The 25,300-nt window shown below is 41.3% G+C and overlaps 1 pseudogene; it reads right to left on the reverse strand.

The window, feature by feature from the left end:
• Nucleotides 1–25,300, reverse strand: part of LOC101423937 (TGF-beta-activated kinase 1 and MAP3K7-binding protein 2-like) — a 146,055-nt pseudogene that overhangs the window by 115,057 nt on the left and 5,698 nt on the right.

Consider the following 25,300-nt stretch of genomic DNA (forward strand, 5'->3'; position numbering starts at 1 on the left):
TTCTTTCCACATGCAGCATATTTCATCACATCACAATATTTCAAAAGCCTCAGTTCATTTCAGTAGCAATGCTAAGTACAAAATCTCATAAATATTATTTATAAGCATGCAGTTTGTCTTCAGGCAACATTCCCCTCTGGCTGCAGACATGTGAAACTTAGAAAACAAGTTATCTGTTTCCAATATACAGTGGAGGTACAGTCATAGGATAAATATTTGCATTACCATAAGGAGAAATTGTGAGAGGCATCATGGGTCCTAAACAGTTCTGAAAGTTGCAGAGCATACTCCATTAGATATCAAAGCCCGAGCAATACCTATAGAATGATGATTTCTTCTCAGGGCCTCATGGAGGTCTACCTCTTCCAAGGGCTTGTCTGGTGGCCATGTTCTCAAATCCACCCTCATCAAACATCTGGGTGGCAACTGACCTTCAGGTCTCATCCTCCAAGAGCACTGGGCTGATGATCTCACCCTCCCCATTTTCTGGGACACAGTATAAACCACATTAGCATGGTGGGATGGTGGCAGTACTTTCCCTAATTTCTAACTCATAGTCATAACTCCATCAGAACAGTTGGGTAGCAATTTAACTCTATCTAATCTCCAGGGAATAGGCTTTATTGTTTCTGTAGCTTTGGGCAGCCAAACTTTCTCTAAACAAGGGACTGGAAGATCCACCCTCTTCAAATCCTAGGGCAAACTCATCCTTTCCACAGAAAGAAGTAAATCCCTCTCTTAGCCCTAGAATTGTCTTAAGTTCAGACCTCAGCTTCCATGGTTTTCCCCTTGAAGTTACTTTTCTTTCAATATCTGCCTTTCTTGTGCCTTTTAGTTTACTTTGACAGTGGTTTCGTTCATACAGATCTTGCAAAATTTTCCTAATTTTCCATGCAGTTCTTCGGGTCCAAGCCATCAGACAGTAAGACTTTCCACAAGTTCTTCCTGGATAACTGCATTTCCAATTCTGTCTTACAAGTAAATGGCTGACTGGTTCCACATTTAGCTAAGTTCTCTTATGGGCTACTATCTTCTGGGGGCTTGTTTTCCGGAAGCTTGGAATTTCCCACACCATCAGTTTCTGGTTCTTTTGTGCCCATAAGTTCAATTCTCAGCTTATCTCCTTCCTCTTGCATTTTTTCTATAAGCTGCAAGAAGCCAGGCTGCATCTTCCACATTTAGCTTCAAAATTTCCTCAATTAAATATCCAAGTTGATCATTCTCAAGTTCTGCCTTTCTTGAAACATCAGAACTCAATTTTGCCAAGATCTAAGCCACTTTAAAACAAGGATTGCCTTTCCTCCAGTTTTCAATAACAAATTCATCATTTCTGTCTAAAGTCTTATCAGAACTATTTTTAGTGTCTATATTTTTCAACAGTCTCCTCAAAACAATCTAAGCCTTTTCTATCAAGCATCTCACAATTCTTCCAAATATACCCCTTACCCATTTATAAAGCCATTCAAACACTTTTGGTAATTGCAAGCAGTGGGACCTAACTCTCCTGGTACCAATTTCTGCCTTAACTTGCAAAAGAGCTGCCAATACAAAGTATCAGAAATGTTTTGGCTTTTATAGCAGGAATTTTTTTATTTTTTTAATTTTAATTTTTATCTTTATTTTTTTTAAATGTTACATTCAAAAAGTATGAGGTACCCATATACCTCCATCCCCCTCATCCCACTCCTCCCCCCATAACACCATCATGAGACATTCATTGCATTTGTTGAATACATCTCTGAGCACTGCTGCACCTCATGGTCAATGGTTCACATCATGGCCCACACTATCCCACAGTCCACCCAGTGGGCCATGTGAGGACATACTATGTCCAGTAACTGTCCCTGCAGCACCCCCCAGGACTACTCCAGTTCCCCAAAATGCCCCCACATCACATCTGTTCCTCCCACTCCCTACCCCAGCAGCCACCATGGTCACTTTTTCCACAGCAATGCCACATTTTCTTTGATTACTAATCACAATAGCTCATGAATAGAATATCAGTAAGTCCAATCTAATCTATACTCTATTCCTCCATCCTGTGGACCTTAGAATGGTGTGTCCACTCCACATCTATATCAAGAGGGGACTTAGATTCCACATGGATGTTGATGCAATTCTCCTGCTTTCAGTTGTAGGCACTCTTGGCTCCTTTGTGTGGTGGTTGACCTTCTTCAACTCCATATAAGCTGAGTGGAGTAAGTCCAATAAACCAGAGTGTAGGAGTTGCAAGTCTGTTGAGGCTCAGGGCCTGGCTATCACATGGTCAGTCCAGAGATTCAGGTCCCCTGGGTAAACATTAAACTCCAGCACCAACTAAAATTCCAGTAAAAGTAACAGGAGACACTTGCGGACAAAGATCACATCTGAGTCCAGAATAGCAGGAATTTTGTTAGGGAAAATTTTACAGTTACAAGGCTATGAGATGTCCAAATCAAGGCATCTTCAGAGATGCTTTCTCACCAAAGTCAGCTACTGGTGATCCTGATATGCTGCCATGTGGTGAAGCAAGATGGTGGGCAATCTCTGCTGAGTACCCTGCCTTCCTCTCTGGGATCAACATCTCCTGTAGTCTAGCTCCTGGAGCTCATCTTTTCAGACTTCAGCTGCTCCATGGGCCCAGCCTCTTGGAAGCTTTGTGCTTCACAGATGACTTGTCCAATTATGTCTTTTCCAGCCAAAACAAGGCCAGGGACCCACAAGGCAGCACAGACTGGTTCCAAAGTGCCCTGATAATGGTGTCAAAAAGGACACCAAAAACTTCTCTGACATCTCCCCAAAGCTAAGCTTCCCTGGCTTACCTAGCAAAGGCAGCCCTTTAGCTAACTTTGCCCTGCAGCCCTGAGGAGGATCTGCATCTTTAAATCTCCACCATCTCTATCTATGGAAAGTTGAAACTATGGCTGCTTCTGCATTTGTCTGGGCAAGGTTGAAATAGTGGCTGCCCTCAGTGCCAGAACCCAGTGATCCTAACTCACTAATCAAATGGCATGGTCAGTGATTGGCTGTACACACCTTTGTTCTTGGGGAAGAGGATTTTTTATTTTTTTAATTTTTAAAAATTTTTTTATTTAATTCATTTAAAAAAATATTACATTCAAAAACATGAGGTCCCATTCAACCCCACCGCCTCCACCCCCCAATTTTAATTAATTACATCTCTGGGCATCGCTGCACCCCATAGTCAATGGTCCACATCATAGCCCACACTCTCCCACGTTCCATCGAGTGGGCCCTGGGGGGATCTACAATGTCCCGTAGATGTCCGTGAAGTACCACCCAGGACAACTCCAAGTCCCGGAAATGCCTCCCCATCTCATCTCTTCCTCCCATTCCCCACACCCAGCAGCCACCATGGCCACCCTTCCCACACCAATGCCACATTTTCTCTGTGGACATTGGATTGGTTGTGTCCATTGCACATCTATGTCAAGTGGGGGCTTAGATTCCTCATGGATACTGGATGCAATCCTCCTGCTTTCAGTTGTAGGCACTTTAGGCTCTATGGTGTGGTGGTTGACCTTTTTCAACTCCATGTTAGCTGAGTGGGGTAAGTCCAATAAATCAGAGTGTAGGAGCTGAAGTCTGTTGAGGCTCAGAGCCTGGCTATCATATTGTCAGTACAGAGATTCAAATCCCCTAAATATATCTTAAACCCCAACACCAACTACAATTCCAGTAAAGTATCATGAAAGTCTTGTGAGAAGAGAGGGGAAGAGGATTTTTATGTCCCTTTCTGTCACTAGCTGCTAGCCAGTTGTTGGACTCGACAAAAACAGACCACTTGAGTCAGGTAGTGCACAGAGAAAGCAATTTACAGTTGTTTAGTATAATTTATCAGCTTCCCCATCCAGCTCTTCTCTGGATGATTTGCAGTGTTCTGGCTTCTGGAGTTTCAAAATAGCTGTTTCAGACAGTTTCTACCTATTTAATAGTTGTTTTGGGGGAATAGCTGAGTCCTGGAGCTCCTTACTCTGCCATCTTCCCCAGATGTCCCTTGACTTGAATCTTCTTTTGATTTGTAAAATTAACTTTTTTGAGTAACTGTTTACATACAATAAATGCTCCCATTTTAAGCGTATATTTTATTTATTTATTTATTTATTTATTTATTTATTTATTTATTTATTTATTTATTTATTTCTCTCTCCTTCCTGCCTGACTCCCCCCCCCCCCCCACACACAGTTGTCTGCTCTCTGTGTCCATTCGGTGTGTTCTTCTGTGACCACTTCTATCCTTATCAGCGGCACTGGGAATCTGTGTTTCTTTTTCTTGCGTCATCTTGCTGTGTCAATTCTCCGTGTGTGTGGTGCCATTCTTGGGCAGGCTGCACTTTCCTTAGCACTGGGCAGCTCTCCTTATGGGGTGCACTCCTTGTGCGGGGGGCTCCCCTCCACGGGGGGCACACCTGCATGGCACTGCACTCATTGTGTGCCTCAGCACTGTGCATGGGCCAGCTGTAAATGGGTCAAGGAGGCCTGGGGTTTGAACCACAGACCTCCCATGTGGTAGGTGTATGCCCCATCCACTGGATCAAGTCCACTTCCCTTAGGTATATATTTTGATGGATTTTGACAATAAAACTTTTCCTTTGGAACCAACTTCCGACTTGATCAGATGACAAGTTCAAACATCTTGCCAGCACTTGCACCTGTCAGGCACCAACAGTTTTGGTGCCTAAAATGGATCCACAGTGACACCAGGAGGGGTTTGCTACTGGACTGTCTCACTCTCCTAGGAAATTTCTCTCTCTTGTGGTCAAATTCTTTCTCCAGATCTTTCTCCAGATCAGGCTATGCTCTTCAATTGTAATCATCTACAGCTGATTTGTGGAGATTCTCCATTCTCAGAAATACTACGAATATAGTGCCTGGTATGGGACTTTCTGATCCTTCCAACAAAAGGTTTTGGATGAAGAGAAGTATTTACCCCCTTAACTGGAATCTTAACTCTGCTTCTTACTCACTGCTCATCATAGGCAGGTTAATAAACCTCTCTATGCCTCAATTTCCTCACCATCCAAATCCAACTAATATCACTGTACAGCAAGAAAAATCAGTATGTGGTAGTGGATTTCCAGGTAGATGACATTGGATTAGGCAGGCAGGGCTCACCTATCTCACATAAACAATGGAAAAGAGGCAAAAGCTGTCTTAGGGACCTGATTTGGGGGTCATCAGATCAGGACAGTGCTGTGCAGCTCACGCTAGTGTGAGGAACAGAGAGAGGAAGAATCTGAAACAACAAATATGAGTTATCAAACCCCATGGTGACTGGGAAGGGCTTCAATCCCCCACTCCCAAGATATTAAGCCTGGATTAAAGCATTGCCTCACTCAGGCTGACTGAGAGGAGATCAGACATCTTCCTTGGCTTTTACAAGGGAAGAGGGAGGGAGAGTTGGAGGGCTCCTTTTCAGTCAATTTGGCCAGCACAGCCTGCCTTAAAACTTGGCTCTAGCCAGACTAGAAACATGGGCAAGCAAAAGGTGAAAGAAACAACTCCATCTGACGGATCACAAAAGGGTGCCATCTGCTGGCAGGCCAGGAAATTGCAAGGAGAAAAACTACTCCAACCTGGGAGAAAATCTGCGCCCCACTAGTGAGTTTCTGACCTGATTTTGATAACTTAAGCTGAGTAATTTAAAAACCTTAGAACAAATTGAACCAAAATAGAAGAGGGGAGTGGGTGTAGCTCAGTGGTTGAGCACCTGCTTCCCTTGTAGGAGGTCCCAGATTCAATCCCCAGTGCCTCTAGAAAAAAAATCAAAAAGAGCAGGGGAAAAAAAAAGCATGCAAGAGAGAGAAATTGACCATCATAGTAAATTCACCAACATATTCAGATGCTTAGACATTAGCAAAGAATTACAAGCTGGTCTAAGAAACAGGAAGAGATGGTTCAGCCAAAGGGACAAAACAACTATCCTAAAGAGATATAGGATTTAAGACAACTGGTCAATGATAATCACACAAGTCTCCTAAATAAATTAAAAGAATTGAGGGAAAATATGACTAAACAGATAAACGATATTAAGAAGATACTGAATGAACAGTGAACATAAAGAACAATTTGAAAGCCTGCAAAGAAAAGTAACAGAGCTCATCAAAATGAAAGTAATGATAGATGAGATTAAAAAATACATTAGAGGAAGATAACAGCAGATTTGAGTTGTTTGAAGATAGAATTAATGATTTCAAGAACAGATAATCAGAACTGGAGAAGATGGGAGAACACAAAGAGAAAAGAGTGGAAGAAATTGAACAGGGTCTCAGGGAATTGAATGACAACATGAAATGCACAAACATATACATTATTGGTGTCCAAGAAGGAGAACAGAATGGAAAAGGGACAGAAAGACAATTTGAGGAAATAATGACTGAAAACTTCCCAACCCTTATGAAAGACATAAGTAGGAATATTCAAGAAGGACAATGCACCCCAAACAATAAGCCTGAATAGATCTACTCTGAGAAACCTTCTATTCAGAATGATGAGTATCAGAGATAGAGGATTCTGAAATTAACAAGAGAAAAGCAAAGCAACATATACAAAAGTACCTCAATAAGATTAAATGCTGATCTCTTATTAGAAATCATGTAGGGGAGATGAAAGTTGTATGATGTGTTTAAGGCACAGAAAGAGACAAAAAACTTGCCAGCCAAGAATTCTGTATCCAGCAAAAACTATCCTCCAAGAGTGAGGGTGTGTTTAAAGTCTTTACAAAAAAGCAAAAACTGACCGAATATGTGTAGCAGTTTGGCATTGTTTATGAATTCCAAAAATAGATATTGGATCATGTTTGTAAACTGGTCTGTTCCTCTGGATGTGTTCTCATTTGGTTGTATTAGATTCAGAAGTTTCACTTTTACTTGATTAAGTTATGATTAGGACTTTGATTGGGCCACATCAGTAGGATGTTGAGTCCCTACCCCCTTGGAGGGTGGGAACTCACAGAGAAAACTGTAAAGCAGAGAAGAGAGTTGCAGTTTTTATGCTGGAACCCCAGGAATTCAACACACAGGAGAAGAACAGAGGAATAGAGACAGCTCCATAGACATGATAGAGGTCCCAGGAAGAGAGAGAAGCTAATAATGTATGGCTGACCTTGTGGAGAGAATAGAGCAGCAGAGCCCAGAGAGGAATGAACCCTTGGAGAGAGACAAGACTTATCCCAGCCTACAGCTAAGATTGGAAGAAGCTGGGACCACAGAGCCTTAAGAGGAAGAGCCGTTGTGAACATTGGCATCCATCTTGCTCCAACACATGGCAATACACTTTGGTGAAGGAAGTACTTATGCTTTATGGCCTGATGACTGTAAGCTTCTACCCCAAATAAATACACTTTATAAAAGCCAACAGATTTCTGGTATTTTGCATCAGCATCTCTTTGGCTAACAATACAGTATGTTACCAAAAGACCAGAATTAAAAAGAAATATTAAGGGAGTGCTGCAGCTTGAAAGAAAAAACAAAACTGAACAAAACAAAGATGAGAGACATGGAGAAGACTGGAGAAATGAAGATTAAGAAGGGTAAATTAAATGGTAAAAAGACAGACAATAGTAATATATGACAATGGAAAGCAAAGGAAAAAATGAATGAAGTAATGCATTTAGAGTAAAAAAATGGAATGTGAATAACTTGATCTACCCAATCAAAAGATATAGACTGATAAGATCGATAAAAAATATGAGGCATTCATGTGCTGTCTACAAGAGACTCACATCAGATGTAAGTGTTAGTCCCCAAAGCTGAGTCTTTGTGGATAACCAGAAGTGTAGAGAAAAGAAACTTTAACACAAGAATTAGGAACAACCTACATTATGTATGTCTTCAGACAGGAGCCAAGGTCAGTCAAACACTAGTATTCATAGTGGCATTATTCACTATTGACAAAAGTTGGAATCAACTCAAATGCCCATCAACAGGTGAATGGATAAACTAAAATGTGTTATATATATACAATAGAATACTACTCAGCTATAAGAAGGAATACAGTACTAACACATGGGATGACATGGGTGAATCTTGAGGATCTTAAGTTAAGTGAAGCAATCCAGGCACTGGAGGAAAAATACTACATGACCTCTCCTTTATGAATTAAGCAAATCAAGCTGTCTCAGAAAGGTAGAGACTGGAAGATAGGTTACAGGAAATAGGGGGGAGAGGAAGGTTGTGAGCCAATGTCCATATGGGCAAAATCTGTGATAAAGTAGAGTTAAGTAGTTGTGCAGTGAAGGGATAAGATGGGGGCATAGCAATAATAATGGATTGGGCTTTGCAGAGTTGAGGGGGGCTAGGGTTGGAAGGATGTGTCAGATGGTCCAAAGAATCGGGAAGAGTGTTGGGGAGGAACAAGTGAACACAGGAGATTGTTGGATATGTGGTTGAAACTATAATGTTGAGAAAACTCTTTAGAAAATAAATTAAGGATAGGTTACTCATTTATGGTCTTTGAAGGGGACCTTCTGGCACAGGGTGCACCTGGGGCACACTTCTAGGGAGTGTGTGAGTGCTCATCTTGTCATAGTGTGTTCTCTCTTTGCGTGGGTCACATACAATGAGACTGAAGGTGTTGTACACCCATCCTAGGGAGGCCTGATTTTCTCAAACGGAGGGGAGGGTATCTCTTAAGAGAATGGTTGTCTCCCAATGGGGCTGGACAGACTATTGTGTCAAGTCCTCAGCACTGTTGAAAGTATCTATGAACCTTGTCCTTCAAGCAGTGAAGCTTGGTTGTCACTGTGGGCCCTGAGGAGAGCGGGTGAGAGGAATAGAATAGATGGGAGAAGGGGTAACTGGGGGGAGGGCAATGGAAGTGTTCTGCATGATCATGCCATGAAGGAGACAGGCCATGTTAAATTTCATCAAAAATTTATAAAATTGTATAGTCTAAAATGTAAATCATAATGGAACCATGGTTAGTAGCTATGTTTCAATATCTGTACATCAGGGAAGCGGACTTGGCCCAGTGGATAGGGCATTCGCCTACCACGTGGGAGGTCCATGGTTCAAACCCTGGGCCTCCTTGACCCACGTGGAGCTGGCCCATGTGCAGTGCTGATGCACACAAGGAGTCCCCTGCCATGCAGGGATGCCCCCTGTGTAGGGGAGCCCCACACACAAGGAGTGCACCTTGTAAGGAGAGCTGCCCAGCTTGAAAGAAAGTACAGCTTCCCAAGAATAGTGCCACACACATAGAGAGCTGACACAACAAGATGACACAACAAAAAGAAACATGATCCTTGGTGCCACTGATAAGGATAGAAGTGGTCACAGAAGAACACACAGTGTATGGACACAGAGAGCAGACAACTGGGGAGGGGGGGGAAGGGAGAGAAATAAATAAAAAATAAATCTTTAAAAAAATCTGTACATCTGCTGTAGCAAATACAACATCCACATGTAAAAGGTAAGTGCAGGGAATGGGGGGGAAAGTTGGATGTTGGATACATGGGAGTCCCCTAGATTCTATATGTGACTTTACTGTGAGTTAGACTTTTTTGGGGACATTAAAAAAAAGGATGTAGACACTGAGGAAAAAAAGGAAAAGATTGCCTAGTCACTGTAATACAAGACAACACCTATTACAGTGATGAAAGGCAAAGTGGCAAATAAATTTTTTGTGATATTATTCATTTCTTAATACCCCATTTTATTTTTTACTCTATTTTAGTTTCCCTAAATTATTATGTATTATATTTATAATCTTTAAACCTATCATTACGATTTCATTTTCCTATTAATTGAATTTGGCAATATATTATGCTGAGACCAGCTCAGCAATAGGTCTGCATGAAGGGAAGGCAAAGCAGAACTGAAGAAATAACAGGACAGAAAGAAAGACACAAGAGAGGAAACAAAGATGGGACCAGGGGGCTTCATGGCTTTTGAAACTTAGAGCCTCAACCCTAGTTTCCACATCGTATTTATTTGAAAACTAACAAGCAGCTGTTTAGTATAGGAAGCAATTTGCAACATCTACAATAGCAGGAAGCAACATATAACATATTCTACAATAGCAGGAAGCAACTTGCAACATCTTTTACAATAGAAGGAAGCAACTGCAACATTTACAATAACAGGAAGTAACTGCAACATCTATGATAATGTAACATTTACAATAACAGGAAGCAGTTGCAACGTCATCTACAATAACAGGAAGCAACAAATACGTAAGCCAGTTTCCCACAACAATATTAGGCTTCATTTTTTAAGATGTTTTGGATCACATTGGGGATCAACTATGGCATGGAAGGAGCACTGACATGGGGTGTCATTGATGGGGGACATATGGATGGGAGGGAGTTCTCCATGGCATGCATATAAGGTATATAGATACATTTGGATGTTCTTTAGGTATGAGTTAGTGGGTAGAGTTTCACACAACAACTGAGGGAGTGCTGAGTTCCCATTCTGGGTAACTCTGTTGCACTCCCCAGTGGAACAGCAAAAACTCCCAAGTTCAAGGGCAAAGACAAGTGAAAAAGGATGATCCAATAAAAGGTCCTTGATACTGATGACTATGCTTATGAGCCTGTGTGCTTGAAATTTCAACTAGGCTTAAAGCTGCAGGGTGCCTAAGAGTTACATCTTCAGAGTCTGCATGTTGCTCAAATATGACCACTCTCTAAGCCAAACTCAACATGTAAATGCATTGCCATCCCCCCAGCATGGAACATGACTCCAAGGGAAGAGTTTCCCTGGTGCTGAGGGATTACATTCAAGCACCAGCTGGTGATGCAACTGGAAAAAGACCTTGATAAAAGATGAAATGCTAAAGACAAATGAGTTTATATGGCTAAGAGACTTCAAAAAATGTCAGGAGGTCATCAGAGGGTTTGTGCTTATGCACATCTCAGCAAGATCTCAGAGACAGCCAAAGTAGCTACAACCTCAGGTAGTGGTGCTCCTGAGGGCTACAGAACCACACAGGTTCTATGGTCATGGCAGATGGCTCTGGAGTTAAGTGCCTTACTCCAGTGCCCTACTTTGGAATTTGTGTTCCTGAGTGTGATGGAGTTGGATTCAAATGTGACCTTTCTATGCATGCCTCTTCTGTCACTTTACTGAACCTGTGGTTGGCACTGGGGTTGGTGTATGCTCAGGAAAATTGAATCTGTGAACTGTCCATGTGCCACCTCAGTTGTGAACCTCAGCAGAGTTGCAACACCTACTTTCCGGTTCACTGGACTTACACAGGTCAACTTACAGAGAGTTGAGGATGCTCCATTACACCAGGGAACCAAGAGTCTACACCTGCAAGGAGGAGAATCCCATCCATCAGCCATGTGGTTTCTAAGCCCCCTCTCAATTTAGAGGTGGAGTGGACATTGCCATCCATGGGTCCTCAGGATGGAGGAATAAAATATGGATTAGAGTGGATTTATTGGTATTCTACTAAAGAATAATTGTGACTTTAGCAATGGAGGAACCTGTATCACTGTTGTGGAGACAGTGGCCACAGGAGTTGCTGAGGGCAGAGAGAGGGAAGTAGATGTGTGATTTGGGGGCATTTTTGGACTTGGTGTTGTCCTGAATGATATTGCAGGGACAGATGCTGGACATTGTATCTTCTGCCATGGCCCACTGGATCGACTAGGGGACAATGTAAACTACAACATAAATCATTATCCATGTGGTGTAGCAGTGCTCCAAAATGTATTCACCAAATGCAATGAATGTCCCATGATGATGAAAGAGAATGTTGATGTGTGAGGAGTGGGGTGATGTAGGGGTGGGGTGTGTATGGTGACTTCATATATTTTTTTAATGTAACATTTGAAAAAAATAAAGAGAAAGAAAAAAAGAAATACTCATCTGTGAAGCACGCTGGAAGAAAGTAACCTTGCCTTTGGAATCATGACTTGATGTTGGGGATACAGTACAGGTAAAGTACATGAAAGTTTATGCCAAAATGCAATAATTAATTTTCCAATCTTCAAAGGAAATTTAAGCATCTTGAAAAAAACACTGCTGTTGAAATGTAATTATTTTTTGGTCCCATGTGACCTGAAATTTAAAAGTCTAGGCAGTGGTTACCCAGGGCCAGATGAAATACCCAGGATGAGAAATATTCTGTCTCTTGTCTCTTTATGGCTTCCATCTGGGATACTTGGCTTATTGGTCTGAATTTTTCTCCCATCTTTCCACTGCCTAGGTAGGACTATAGAAATTGATTTGGCAATTATTGTTTGTCACCTAGTTACATCCAGGTCTCTGGAATCTGAAAGTCATGTAGAAAAGAAAAAATGCATTTAGAATACCACATGAGCAAAATTAACACTATTTGGTAGTGAAGGGATGCTAAGTATGAGAGGAAATTCTTTAAAATGTTAGACCTTTTTTAAAGAGAATAAAATATACTCATGTTTTTTTTTTATCAATTCTCATCTACTTAAAGCAAATGTCAATAAAATCATATTAGTAAAGTTATACCTTGTGTCAAGAGTAAAAGCTATGGAATTTATGTGAAAGCATCAATACTATTACTAAGTTTTTATGCTAAATAATCTATTGATTAATATTTCCCATGGCTTTTTCTACATCTACTTAATAAAGGATGCATGAGTCCTTTTCCAGTGAAATGGGTTTATTTTTTATATTTATTTTTTTAAAAAGTACTTCAGATTACATACATGTTGCATAAAAAATATAGAGGATTCCCATATGCCCACCCCCTACCCCTGCCACACTTGACATCAGTTTATGCTTAGATGTTTCACAGAACCAGAAGGGGAGCAAGGTTTTTTTTTCTTGTGTTCAAAAATGCATTGCTAGAATCTGAGACTTTTCTACTAGTTAGTCCTCTGTAAGGACTTTCCATCTTATACATCTTCATGAGCAGTGACACAGGGCTCTCAGCTCTGTATCATCTTTGATTGATATTTTAATGTTTTTATTCATTTAAAGAAACTGGAAAAATCTTGGCAGAAGCAACCAGAAGAAATTCTTCTTATATATGAATTTTGGGTCTCTTCTAAAATCTTCAGCTGGGATGTCCATGGAGCAAAGCAGAAAGTCATCCTATCATTAGGAATGCAAAAATCTTATTGGGGGAGTAAATCCTGAGGAGAGAAAGCAGAAATGGGGCAAGGGGAATCATCAGACTACTATGCTGACCTGAAAAAAGCTGCATTTATTCTATAGAGAGTCATGGAGCAAAGACTACATGATAAAGGAGTCCTGTGTTGGGTGTAGATGGTCATGCTCTTGGCTACCACCATCTCACAAAGCCACTGGTTAGGGGCTCTGGGAAGCTGGAATGCTGAGATGTATGAACCTTGATGACACCCACCTGGGAAACCCCAGCCATAGCCACATTGCTCAGGGTTGGGCAGTGAAGCTTCCTTGTGGGACAGCTGGGTGGCATGTTTCATATTGACCACAATGATTAGTTGGAAGATGAATCCTCCATCTTTCCACCACTGGAATATACATTACAACATCCCATCAGGCGTTTCTCCAGAATATTCCTGAAAGCCCCCAGGATGATCACTCCATCCTTGGCATTCCTTCTGAGAAGGTCTTTTGTGTGCCAAGTCTGGCCTGTCTTTTTGCAGCTATCAAGCCATCATGGCTTACCTCAGGATAACCTACCCTTCAGAGTGTAGCCCACTATAAGTTCCCTTTCACAGGACCTAAATTTAAACTCCAAGACCGCCGCCCAAGAAACCCATAAAGCCCAAACCTCAAGAAACACACTCTAAGATGACCTGTGAAACTCAGCCAGCTGTGGGGTTTCCTTGAGCTCTTGGGTGTGATTGGGATCTTGGAGACCCTTTTCCCCTTTTGTCTCTTTCTAGAACTTGTTAATGAATGCCTAGTATCAAGACAGACCAGACCATACAGGGTACAGACTTGGGATATGATCTCTTGACTTAGCTTGGAATAGAATCCCATGTACCAGATTCAGGACCCTGAAGCAGGAGGTGAGTTTCTGACCTTTGGTCAGAGAGAAGGAAGCCACAGACACAGCTTAATAGTGGTAGTGAGTTTGGACAGCACGGAGAAAACATGGGTCCGCTGACCAACATAATTTCCCCAGGGACTATGCTGCCTAAAATCTCACTACATTTTTTGGCTCTTGAGGAGCATCCATTTCCCACAGAATAATTCCTGATAGGGGTCACTCTTGAAGTACTGCCAGCTGATATCTTACGAGAATAGTTGCTGTCTAGAGGGAAGTCTCTTGAGGTTAAACAGAAGGTGGGTAAGAAAGAAAAGAAAGGGTGCATGAAGGTGAAGGTGGAGGATGGGGAAAGGATCAGTGGTGAATGACCTCTAAACACACATTTACAAACTCACCCAGTTCCCATCCTTGTGTGATATGGAGTCATCCCCCATATCAGTACTGTAAGGAAAGGGTTAGTTTAGCTTTCACGTAAAAATGACATGGAAAGCCCCCAGAGCAGACTAGTAGTCTATTATCTCAGCCAAGTTTAAAACTAACTCAAACCAGCTCTGCTATTAGGAAGGGGGAGGGGGAAAATGTCTCTAAATTAAGCCTAAGATTGACACCTATCCTTTGGAGGAGGAAAGGCCAGGGTCTCCAGAATGTGGGGAGTGGGACTCATGTGGGTTAGTGAGATCTCTTGGATAGGCTGTAATCTCTGGAGTACCCAGTCAATGGGAAAGTGGGAGGGATCTGCAAGCTAGGCTTAGGGAATAAATTTTGCTGTGTTTTGCTGTTTGGCACACCAGGCAGCCACTGTGCTTTGGCTGTACACCCATTCTTGCAAGATTGCAAATAATTTTTTTCTCCACAATCAGGTGAATGTTTATTCTCTTTCAGGTACAGCTTTCTTTCTAACATGTTTCAGGGCTTGTTCAGGATACAAAGCTTTAGAGGGGACCCCCAGTGTGGATGAGGGGAAGGCACACACTGCTGATTGAGCACTCTTGGGCTCTCCCATTGGGGGACTGCCTCTGACAGCTGGAAAGACCTGAGACCAGATGCTTAGATCTCCTGATTGTGGACAAGAAAAGGTGAAGAGAAAAACCTGCCTTTCACTGACCAGGAAACTCTGTGCATGGGCCAAGATAAGAAAAAGGACTATTAAGTATTGCGTTAGTGGTCAGAAATTCTGATGAGTCTGAGTTTGTATGTGTATGAGATGCACGACACACTACATGAAGCAAGTGTGGAGTCCTGATTCATGCTTCCCTTCTCCTACAAGGGAAAGGGCTGGAGATGGATGAAGCAAAAGGATCTGAAAGTAAGAAACCCAGACAAGACACAGAATGGGGAATAGGGACAGCCAGCCAGCAGGGAAAAGAGGAAAGATGGTATCTGTTGGGTCTCCCAGGGACATTCCTTTGGATAGTCCATTAGGGAGGATGTTGAAACATTGGACTGATAATGATTTGACTAAGGGAAAGGACAAAAAGAAAATGATTAAATATTGCTGTTACATTTGGGCCAAAGAAAGCATTTTACTGCCCAATGTATTTTGGCCAAGAAATGGGGTGGATGAAGATAGGCTCTGTGCTGACCTTGTACTTTGTTAATGAAAAGAAACCCTTTTACAAGGAGAAGTCTGACTATGCCATGTACTCGTTAAAGGGAAAAGAGACCATTTTCTAGCCCTTGAAAGCCAGGACTCCAGACTCAGAAACTAAATCTGTAAAAGCTAAACCCTGGTACCCTCTATTGAGCCTTCCTCCTCCCTATGTTTCTCTTCTCCTCCCAGGGCAGGAACTGGCAGATTTGGAAGGTACAATAGGACCCACCCAAGCACCCAGGGAGCCAATCCATACCCACTGCCCCACTGGTTATGACCCACCAGCAGTTAAGGAAGGAATTGGAACAATGTAGGAAGAATATATAGAACTTTCCCTTCTCCAAGGCCTCCAAAGAAAAGAGAGTGAGGGAACATACCCCCATTGAGCTTCTTTACTCCTTGAGAGAAGTACCAATTGGGCCAGGAGAGATCAATTATATAAATGACCCACTGACAAGTATTGAAGTAAAAAACGTTAAAAAGGAGATGAAGTCATTCATGGAAGACCCAGTGGGGCTAGCTGAGTAAGTGGATTAATTCCTGGGCCCAAGTCTGTATATGTGGTCTGAACTTATGTCTATATTGAGTATCCTCTTTATGAGAGAAGAAAGGAGAATGGTAAGGAGGGCGGCTACAAAGGAATAAGAAAAGCAGCACCTACCCGGACAAGGGGTAATGGCAGCAGAGCAGAAGTTCTCTAATGTAGACCCTAACTGGAACAATAATAATTGGGGGATAGAAAACCCTCTCAACTTGGAGAGAGTGGCCTATTCAACAAATGGTGCCTGGAGAACTGGATAGCCATATGTAGAAGAATGAAAGAGGATTACGATCTCACACCTTATACAAAGATCAACTGAAGATGGATCAAAGACCTAAATATAAGAGCCAAGACCATAAAAACCTTGGAAAGTAGTGTAGGGAAACATCTACAGGACCTTGTAATAGGAAATGGCTTCATGAATATCACACCAAAAGCACGAGCAGCAAAAGAACTGATAGATAAATGGGACTTCCTCAAAATTAAAGCCTTCTGCACCTCAAAGGAGTTGTCAAGAAAGTAAAAAGGGAGCCCACACAGTGGGAGAAAATATTTGGCAACCATATATCTGATAAGAAACTTATAACTTGCATATATAAAGAAGTCCTATATCTTGAAAATAAAAAGATAAACAACCCATTTAAAAAATGGGAAAAAGATTTGAACAGACTCTTCTCCAAAGAAGAAATACAAATGGCTAAAAAGCACATGAAAAAAATGCTCCAAATCTCTAGCTATCAGGGAAATGCAAATCAAAACTACAATGAGATACCATCTTACTCCCGTAAGATTGGCAGCTATGAAAAAAACAGAAGAATACAAATGCTGGAGAGGATGTGAAGAAAAGGGAATACTCATCCACTGCTGGTGGGAATGCAAAAGGATCCAACCATTCTGGAGGACAGTTTGACGGTTTCTCAAAAAACTAACCATAGATTTGCCATATGACCCAGCAATACCACTGCTGGGTATATACCCAGCAGAACTGAAAACAAGGACACAAACCGATATATGTACACCAATGTTCACAGCAGCATTGTTCACTATCGCCAAAAGTTGGAATCAACCCAAATGCCCATCAACAGATGAGTGGATCAACAAAATGTGGTATATACACACAATGGAATACTACTCGGCTGTAAGAACCAATACCCTACAAACACACGTGATAACATGGATGAATCTTGAGAACCTTATGTTGAGTGAAGCAACCCGGGCATTGAAGGACAAACACTACATGACCTCAATGATATGAAATAAGCAAGCTGCCTCAGAGAGCTAGAGACTGGAAGATAGGCTTACAGGAAATCGGGGGGTGGAGGAAGGATTTGAGCTGACGTCTGCAGGGGTGGAATTTATGATGAGCTGGCGGTAAGTATGAGCACAAAGAAGAGATAAAATGGGGGCAAGGGGCTGTCTTTGGGCGGGGGCTTTGCGGGTTTGAGGGGGGCTGGGGACGGGCAGATGGGTAATCTTGCCCAAAAAGTGGGGGGAGGGAGGGGTAGCATACGAACATAGGAGAGTGTCAGGTGTTGGTTGAGAGTAAAATGCTGAGAAAATCGTATCAAAATATAATTAAGAGGGTTACCTGTTTAGGATGCTCGGAGGGGATGGTCTGATGCGGGACAGGCTCCTGGGGAATGTCTGAATGCTCATTTTGCCAGAGTGGGTGGTACCATTTGATAGAGACCCAAGTAGTGAGAGTGGAGGTGGACCCACATCCTGGGGAGGAGTAATGCCATCAAATAGAGGGAACTGTATCTCTTGAGAGAAAGGGTGGCTCCCAGGGCATTGGGGCAGTTGAGCAAGTTAGGCCCTGAACACTGTTGCAAGTATCTCTGGACGTGGCTCCTCGGGAAACGGAGGTTGGCTGTCACTGTGGGCACCAAGGGGATGGGAAAATGGATGTTAAATGTGTGGAACCAAAATAAATGTGGGATAAGAAAGGACTTTCATGAGAGTACACAAGGATGGATACAAAACATGTACTATTACACTATAAACATATAGGGGACGACAGACTAATAATGTAAACCATAATGTAAAACATAGGATAACTAAAAATTTAGAAAACTGTATATCCTAAAGTATGGACCACAATGTAAGCACAGATGTCATCTTGTTTGAAAGCTATTGTCACAGAGTCTCTACATCACTGTAAGTAAATATGATATGAATAAGGTATAAGAATATCCCTGTGGAAGGGAAAAGGTTTTATGGTGGATGTGTGGGAGTACTGCATATTGTATATATGAATTACTGTGGTCTAGGGCTCTTGTGAAGAGAAGTTCAATAATTAGGGGGAAAAAAAGAAAAGAAAAAGTTAAGATGTAGAATTTTTCCAAGTCAACAAGTATTCTATATCTAACCTTTAAACCCATTGCTCTATGCCATTTTACTAGTAAGGGATCCTGACATTATATTGGGCTTCAATTTTCAGGAAGTTTTGGAACACAGAGTGGTTAAAAAATGGCAGTGGAGGAATACTGGTATAGGATACTATTGACAGGTGATATATGGCTGACAGGGAGCTATACAGGGCATATGTTCAGGGTGCATGGTAATATTTGGATATACTCATAGTGGCAACAATTAAAAACTACAGCTGGGGGGGTGCTGGGTTCCTGGCTGGGGGTGCTCTGTCGTGGTCACTAGGGGAGCAGCGGCAGTCCCCCAGGTGCAACGGTAAGGACCAGGAAGGAATGAGGTCCAACGGTGAGAGCATGATATTAATGACTATGCTTGTGAGCCTATATGCCTGAAATAAGAACAAGGCCTAGAGCAGCACTGTGCCTGAGAATTTCCTCCTGACAGCCTTTATGTTACTCAAATGTGGCCAGTCTCGAAGCCAAACTCAGCATGTAAATGCAATGCCTTCCCCCCAGCGTGGGACATGACACCCGGGGATGAGCCTCCCTGGCACCGAGGGATCACTATCAAGTACCAACTGATGATGCAACTGGAAAATGACCTTGAATTGAAGGTTCAATGCGGATCTAGCAGAATATCCCTGTCTACATATAATAACATGACTTTGAAATGCTGTTTGACCTAATGTAAGGGGGAAATGGAAAGGAGAAATGAGTTTATATGTCTACGAGTCTCCAAAAAAAAGTCTGGAGGCAGTCAGAAGGATTAACCTTATGCACAACTGAGCAGAATCTAAGAGACAGATAAAGTAGATACAATCCCAGGTATTGGTTCCTTTGAGGGCTAGAGAGACCCACGGGCTCTATGGCCATGGCAGATGGGGTTCACTGCCATGTCAGATGGCCCTCCTTTGGAGCTGGTGTTTCTGCGTGATGAAACTGGACTCAGATGGATTCTCTTTTCATAAGACTTTCATGCTACTTTACTGGAATTGTAGTTGGTGTTGGGGTTTAAGATATATTTAGGGGATTTGAATCTCTGGACTGATAATATGATAGCCAGGCTCTGAGCCTCAATAGACTTCAGCTCCTACAATCTGATTTATTGGACTCACCTCACTCAGCTAAGATGGAGTTGAAGAAGGACAACCACCACACCATGGAGCCTAGACTGCCTACAACTGAAAGCAGGAGGATTACATCCAGTATCCATGTGGAATCTGAGCCTCCTCTTGACATAGAGATGCCACGGACATAACCAATCCAAGGTCCACAGAGAAAAGGTGGCATTGAAGTGGAGTGGGAAAAGTGGACATGGTGGCTGATATGGGTATGGGGAATGGCAGGAAGCGATGAGATGCGGAGGCGCCTTTGGGACTTAGAGTTGCCCTGGATGGTGCTGCAGGGGCAATCACCGGACATTGTAAATCCTCCCAGGGCCCACTGGATGGAATGTGGCAGAGTATGGGCCATGATGTGGACCATTGACCATGAGGTGCAGAGATGCCCAGAGAGGTACTTACCAAATGCAATGGATGTATCATGATGATGGGAGTGAGTGTTGCTGGGGGGGGGGGGAGTGGTGGGGTGAGGGTGGTGGGGTTGAATGGGACCTCATATTGTTTTTTTAATGTAATATTTTTACAAAATCAATAAAAAAATAAAATAAAATGGAAACTCAACATACTTAATTGGGAGTAATATACATGAATTGTTACATCATTTAAATAGGAATGATTTCTTCTTTCTCAGACTAATGGACTCTTGTAAAATGGCAATGTGCTGATGCTTATATGACCTCCTTAAAGGGTAAAAAAATACAAATAGAGAGACATTCAAGGTGGTTTTCTGGATCTAATCTTAACCTAACTTTAGATCATATTGGATTGCTTATTTTCCATGCGGGAAAATATATAAAACTTTTCTCCTTGTGTGGTCAGGAAGATGTGTACTAGGTTATCTTCTTCCATATATACCAAAGATATTTACACTAGCAAGGGTATTTCCAGGAAGATGGCAGAGCAGGGAGATTCAGGACTTACTTCTCTTCCAAAAGAGCTAGTGAAGAGTCAGAAACTGTCTGTAACAACTGTTCTGGAGCTCAGGAGGCCAAAGGAGCATTATACAGCATCCAGAGAATGGTGCATGGAAAAGGCTGAGAAATTGTGCTAAAAACTGTATGTACAACATTATGATTATAATAAAAGCCATTGATTATACACTTTGGATAGATCATAGTGTATGTGAATACATCTCAAAAAAACAACTTAATGAACTAATAAATAATTTTGCAAGAGTAGCCAGAAATAGCAACTATGTACAGCAGGGGAATCATAGAGAGGTTGAGAGGTGAGGAATTTTCCTGTTTATTTTTTATTATTACTGAAATAATAGAAATACTCCAATAATGATTGAAGTGATGAATGCACAACTATTTGATCATACCAAATTCCACTGTTTTTATACTTTGTGTGAATTGTAAGCTTTATTAATATGTATAAATAAAATTGATTTGTTAAAAAAAGAAAAAAAATAATTGGGGGATAGAGCACAAATGAAAGATCTTAGAGACCTCATCATACAAGGGATCAAATTTGCCATGCCTAAATCTCAAAATGTAAATAAGGCCTTTGAGGTGATTCAAGAAAAAGATAAGACTGCCCCTGCTTACCAGCAAAGGTTGAGAGACCAGGCGAGGAAATATTCAGAAATGGACTCTGATGACCTGTTGCCCAGGGAATGCTAAAGGTCAACTACATAAAGGGTCTTGGCCTGACATTTTGAAAAAGATCCAGAAAATGGATTGATGGATGGATAAACCACTAGAAGGGTTAATGAGGAAGTCTCAGAAAGGGTTCATGAGAAGGGAGGAAGAAAAGCAGAAGCAAAAAGCTAAGATAATGATGAGCACGATTGACCATATGTCAAGAAAAGATTACAGACAAGACAGGGAGGGGGCAGGGGGGCAGGCAGACACCAGACCAAATACGGGAGCAGGCTGGGCTAGCTTGGATAAAGGGGCTAAGAGAGTGCAGGACTCCAATATCACTGTTGAAACCTAGTTATTTTAAAAGAGAGTGCCTGAAACGTGCCAAATATAAGATAAAGACTATGATTAGCAGCAAGATTTTGACAGTGTTCTTTCATAGTTTGTAACAAACATCTCATGACAATGCAAGGTGTTGGCAGAGGGTTGATGTATGGGACCCCTGTATGATGTTATGCATGTTTGCTTTGTAAGTTCACAACTTTTACTATACACTTAATTGTTTATGTATGTTCATATATAAATGATATAAAGATAATAATCGGATTGGTTAGGGAAAAATACTTTGTTTAGTAGTATTTTGACAATGCCCTTTAATCATTAGTTAAAAAGGTTTAAAAACAATGCAAGTTATTGGTGGTAGGATGAGATGTTATATATCTTTGTTTGATGTTATATATGTTTGTTTTGTAAGTTCACAACTATTATACACTTATTGTTTATGTACATTTATGTATGAGTGATATATTTCAATAAAATTTTTTAAATGCAAAAAAAAAAAAAAAAAAGAGTGCCCATGTTTAAAGAGAGAAGTTGAGGTTATACCCCTGATGAATTCTGAGGACGAGTTGGTTCAGAGCCTCCTAATATCAAGACCTCATCTGGTGACTTTTGTAAATCTAATGGTGGACCTATATCAGAAAGAAATCACATTTTTGGTGGACAGCAGAGCAGCTCAATCCTTTGTGAGCCACCTCTCAAAGGGGACCAAGTAATCTGGCAGCTCCCTCACAATCTTGGGGGTAAAAGTGGAGGGACTTAAATTTCCCTCTCTTGAGCCTACTGACATTCATTGGGAGGTATTAGTCAGGGTTCTCTAGGGAAATAGAATCAACAAGAGATATCTCTCAATAGTAAAAGATTTTATCTTTCACATGACTGTGGTGATGCACAAGTCCAGATTCTTCAGGCAGGCTGCAATCAAGGGTTACAATGAAAGTCCAATGAAGGTCCTTGATGAATTAAGACATTGGATGTTCAAAGATGATCTGGTAAATTCTCACTTAATGCTTGAATCAATTCCCCTTTTAAAGCATTCAACTGATTGGATAAAGCATCATTCATTGCTTATGACAATCTCCCTGATTGTTGTAATAGTAATCAGCTATATATGCAGTAAATTTAGTGCTGACTAAAGTCCATAAATGTCCTTGTATTACAGTTAGCCCAGTGCTTGCTTGACAAAACAACTGGGCACAATTACCTGGCCCAGCTGACACATTAGCATGAACAACACAGTCCACCCCTTGCCAACTCCACAACCGTACACATTACCTTAAACCATACTTGGTCTCTAAGTAAAAACAATAACAGCCATTTGTATATATATATTTCTGTCTAACAATGTTCAGATCCTCTGTGTACAACTGGAAATGCATTCATTCCATACAGAATGGGGAATTTATGATGAGCTGGCGGTAAGTATGAACACAAAGAAGAGATAAAATGGGTACAAGTTCTTGGATAATATTCACTCTTAAACTTGACATCCTCAAATCTTATGACATGAAACTGATACAACTTGTTATATGATAAGAGAAAGGTTGGGGAAAAAGACAAAGAAATTCATTTTGTGTTCATATACAATCATAATCATAATGAAACAAGGAAGAAAGATTCATGACCTTTACATACCTCATTTCTGCAACTGGTCATGTGGTTGAAGTTCATATTTATCACTACCTTCTTCCACTACCCATTCTATGTTTCTTTTATCCTCAGGAATTACTTCATCTGGCCATGGTTCTTTGCCTGGTGGGGTGAACCAAACTTCTATTCCTGAAGATTCTGGGCCATTGTTAGTCTTCCTTGGATTGGGTTGTGGCAATTTCCCATTGACTTTAATCATAGGGCATGGCAGTACTGGAGACAAGATTTTATTTCAGTGTACACATAGAAACGTTTGCATCATTCACGCAATGGCTAAGTTTTAAATTTGAAGACTTTAACTCATCTCTTTCTTTTATAACAGTATCCAGAATATCTAGGAGGAACCAGTCAACATCATTATAACTTTTGGCTCCACAAACTCTGCTAAAGTGTTGAAAACACTCTCACCCAGTTCCTTGCTTCTTATAAGCATGGAAGTGGGGGAATCCAGTGATGATATTTTGTGTATCTCAATTGTCAACTCATGCCATGGACTGTCAGCAGCCTCTCGATTATTGGAAAGGGAGTCATTAATACCCTTGTGTCCAATTAGAGTAGAAAGCCAATTGCATGATGGATACAGGTTACATTAAATTTCACCAAAATTTATAGAAGTGTATGATCTATAAAGTGTAAACCATAATGTAAACTACTGACCATGGTTAGTAAGTTTCAATATTTGTACAAGTGTTGTAGCAAATGTAACATTCACATGTAAAAAGATCATTGTCGGTGTAAGAGGAAAAAGGGAAGGATGTTGGGTATATGGGAGTCCCCTATATTCTGTATGTGACCTAAACGTCTTTGAAGAAATAATAAAAAAAGATGTAAGACATTGAGGAAGAAATGGAAGAATTGCCTGGCCACTGTACAAACAGGACAACAGCTATTGCAGGGATGAAAGGCAAAATGCACAAAAATTTTCTAAATAATATTTTTCATTTTCTTTTTACACTTTTTAAATTAAAGTCAATAGAATGCAAAGAATGTTACATTAAAAATATTTAAAAAATTAAAAACCATAAGAGGTCCCCATATACCCCACTTCCCACCCCCACCACATCATTATTGTAAATTGTATTTTTTAAAGATATATACATCACAAAAAATGTTACATTAAAAATATGAGGTTCTCATATAACCCCCACCTCCCCACCCCACTCCTCCCACACCAACAACCTCCTCCATCATTGTGGCACACCCATTGCACTCGGTGAACACATTTTGGAGCACTGCTGCACCACATAGATAATAGCCTACCCTGTAATTCACACTCTCCCACAGTACATTCAGTAGGTTATGGCAGGATATATAAAGTCCAGCACCTGACCCTGTAATATCATTTAGAACAACTCAAAGTCCCAAAAGTGCCCCCACACCACATCCCTTCTTCCTCTCTCTGACGTCAGCAACTACTGTGGTCACTTTCTCCACCTCAATGCTAAAATTTCTTTTATTACTAGTCACAATAGTCTTATAGTAGAATATCAGTCCAGTCTAATCCATATTATATTACTGCATTCTGTGGACCCTGGGGTGGTGATGTTCACTCCACCTCTAGATCAAGAAGGGACTTAGATTCCACATGAATGATGGATGCAATTCCTCTGCTTTCAGTTGTTGGCACTCTTGATTCCCTGGTGTGGTGTTCGACCATCTTCACCTTCCTGTTGCTGACCTGGATAAGACCAATGAACCAGAGAGTAGGAGTCATAACTGCTGAGGTTCAGGGCCAAGCTGGCAAATGGGCAGTCCAGAGATTCAAGACTCCGGGGTTTGCACCATCTGTTGCACCAGCCACAGGCTCAGTAAAACTGACAGAAGAGGCATATGTAGGAAGATCACATCTGAGTCCATCTCCATCACACTCAGGAGCACAAATTCCAAAGTAGGGCCCTTTGACATGGCACAGAACACCAAATCCATCTGCCATGACTGCATACCCTGTGGAGCTCTGTAGCCTTCAGGAGAACCAGCACCTAGAGTTGTATCTACTTTGTCTCTCTCTGGGGTCCAGCTCAAGTGTGCATAAACATAACCCCTCTGATGACTTCCTGATCCTTTTTGGAAGACTCTTAGCCATAAAACTCATTTATCTTTGCCATTTTTCCTTTAATTCATGGCAAAAAGCAGTTTTTAGTACTTGATCCAATTTGTAGGCTGAGATATTCTGCTGGTCTGAGTTGACCCTT

Source organism: Dasypus novemcinctus, chromosome 16, assembly GCF_030445035.2.
Source record: "Dasypus novemcinctus isolate mDasNov1 chromosome 16, mDasNov1.1.hap2, whole genome shotgun sequence".
Lineage (NCBI taxonomy): Eukaryota > Metazoa > Chordata > Mammalia > Cingulata > Dasypodidae > Dasypus > Dasypus novemcinctus.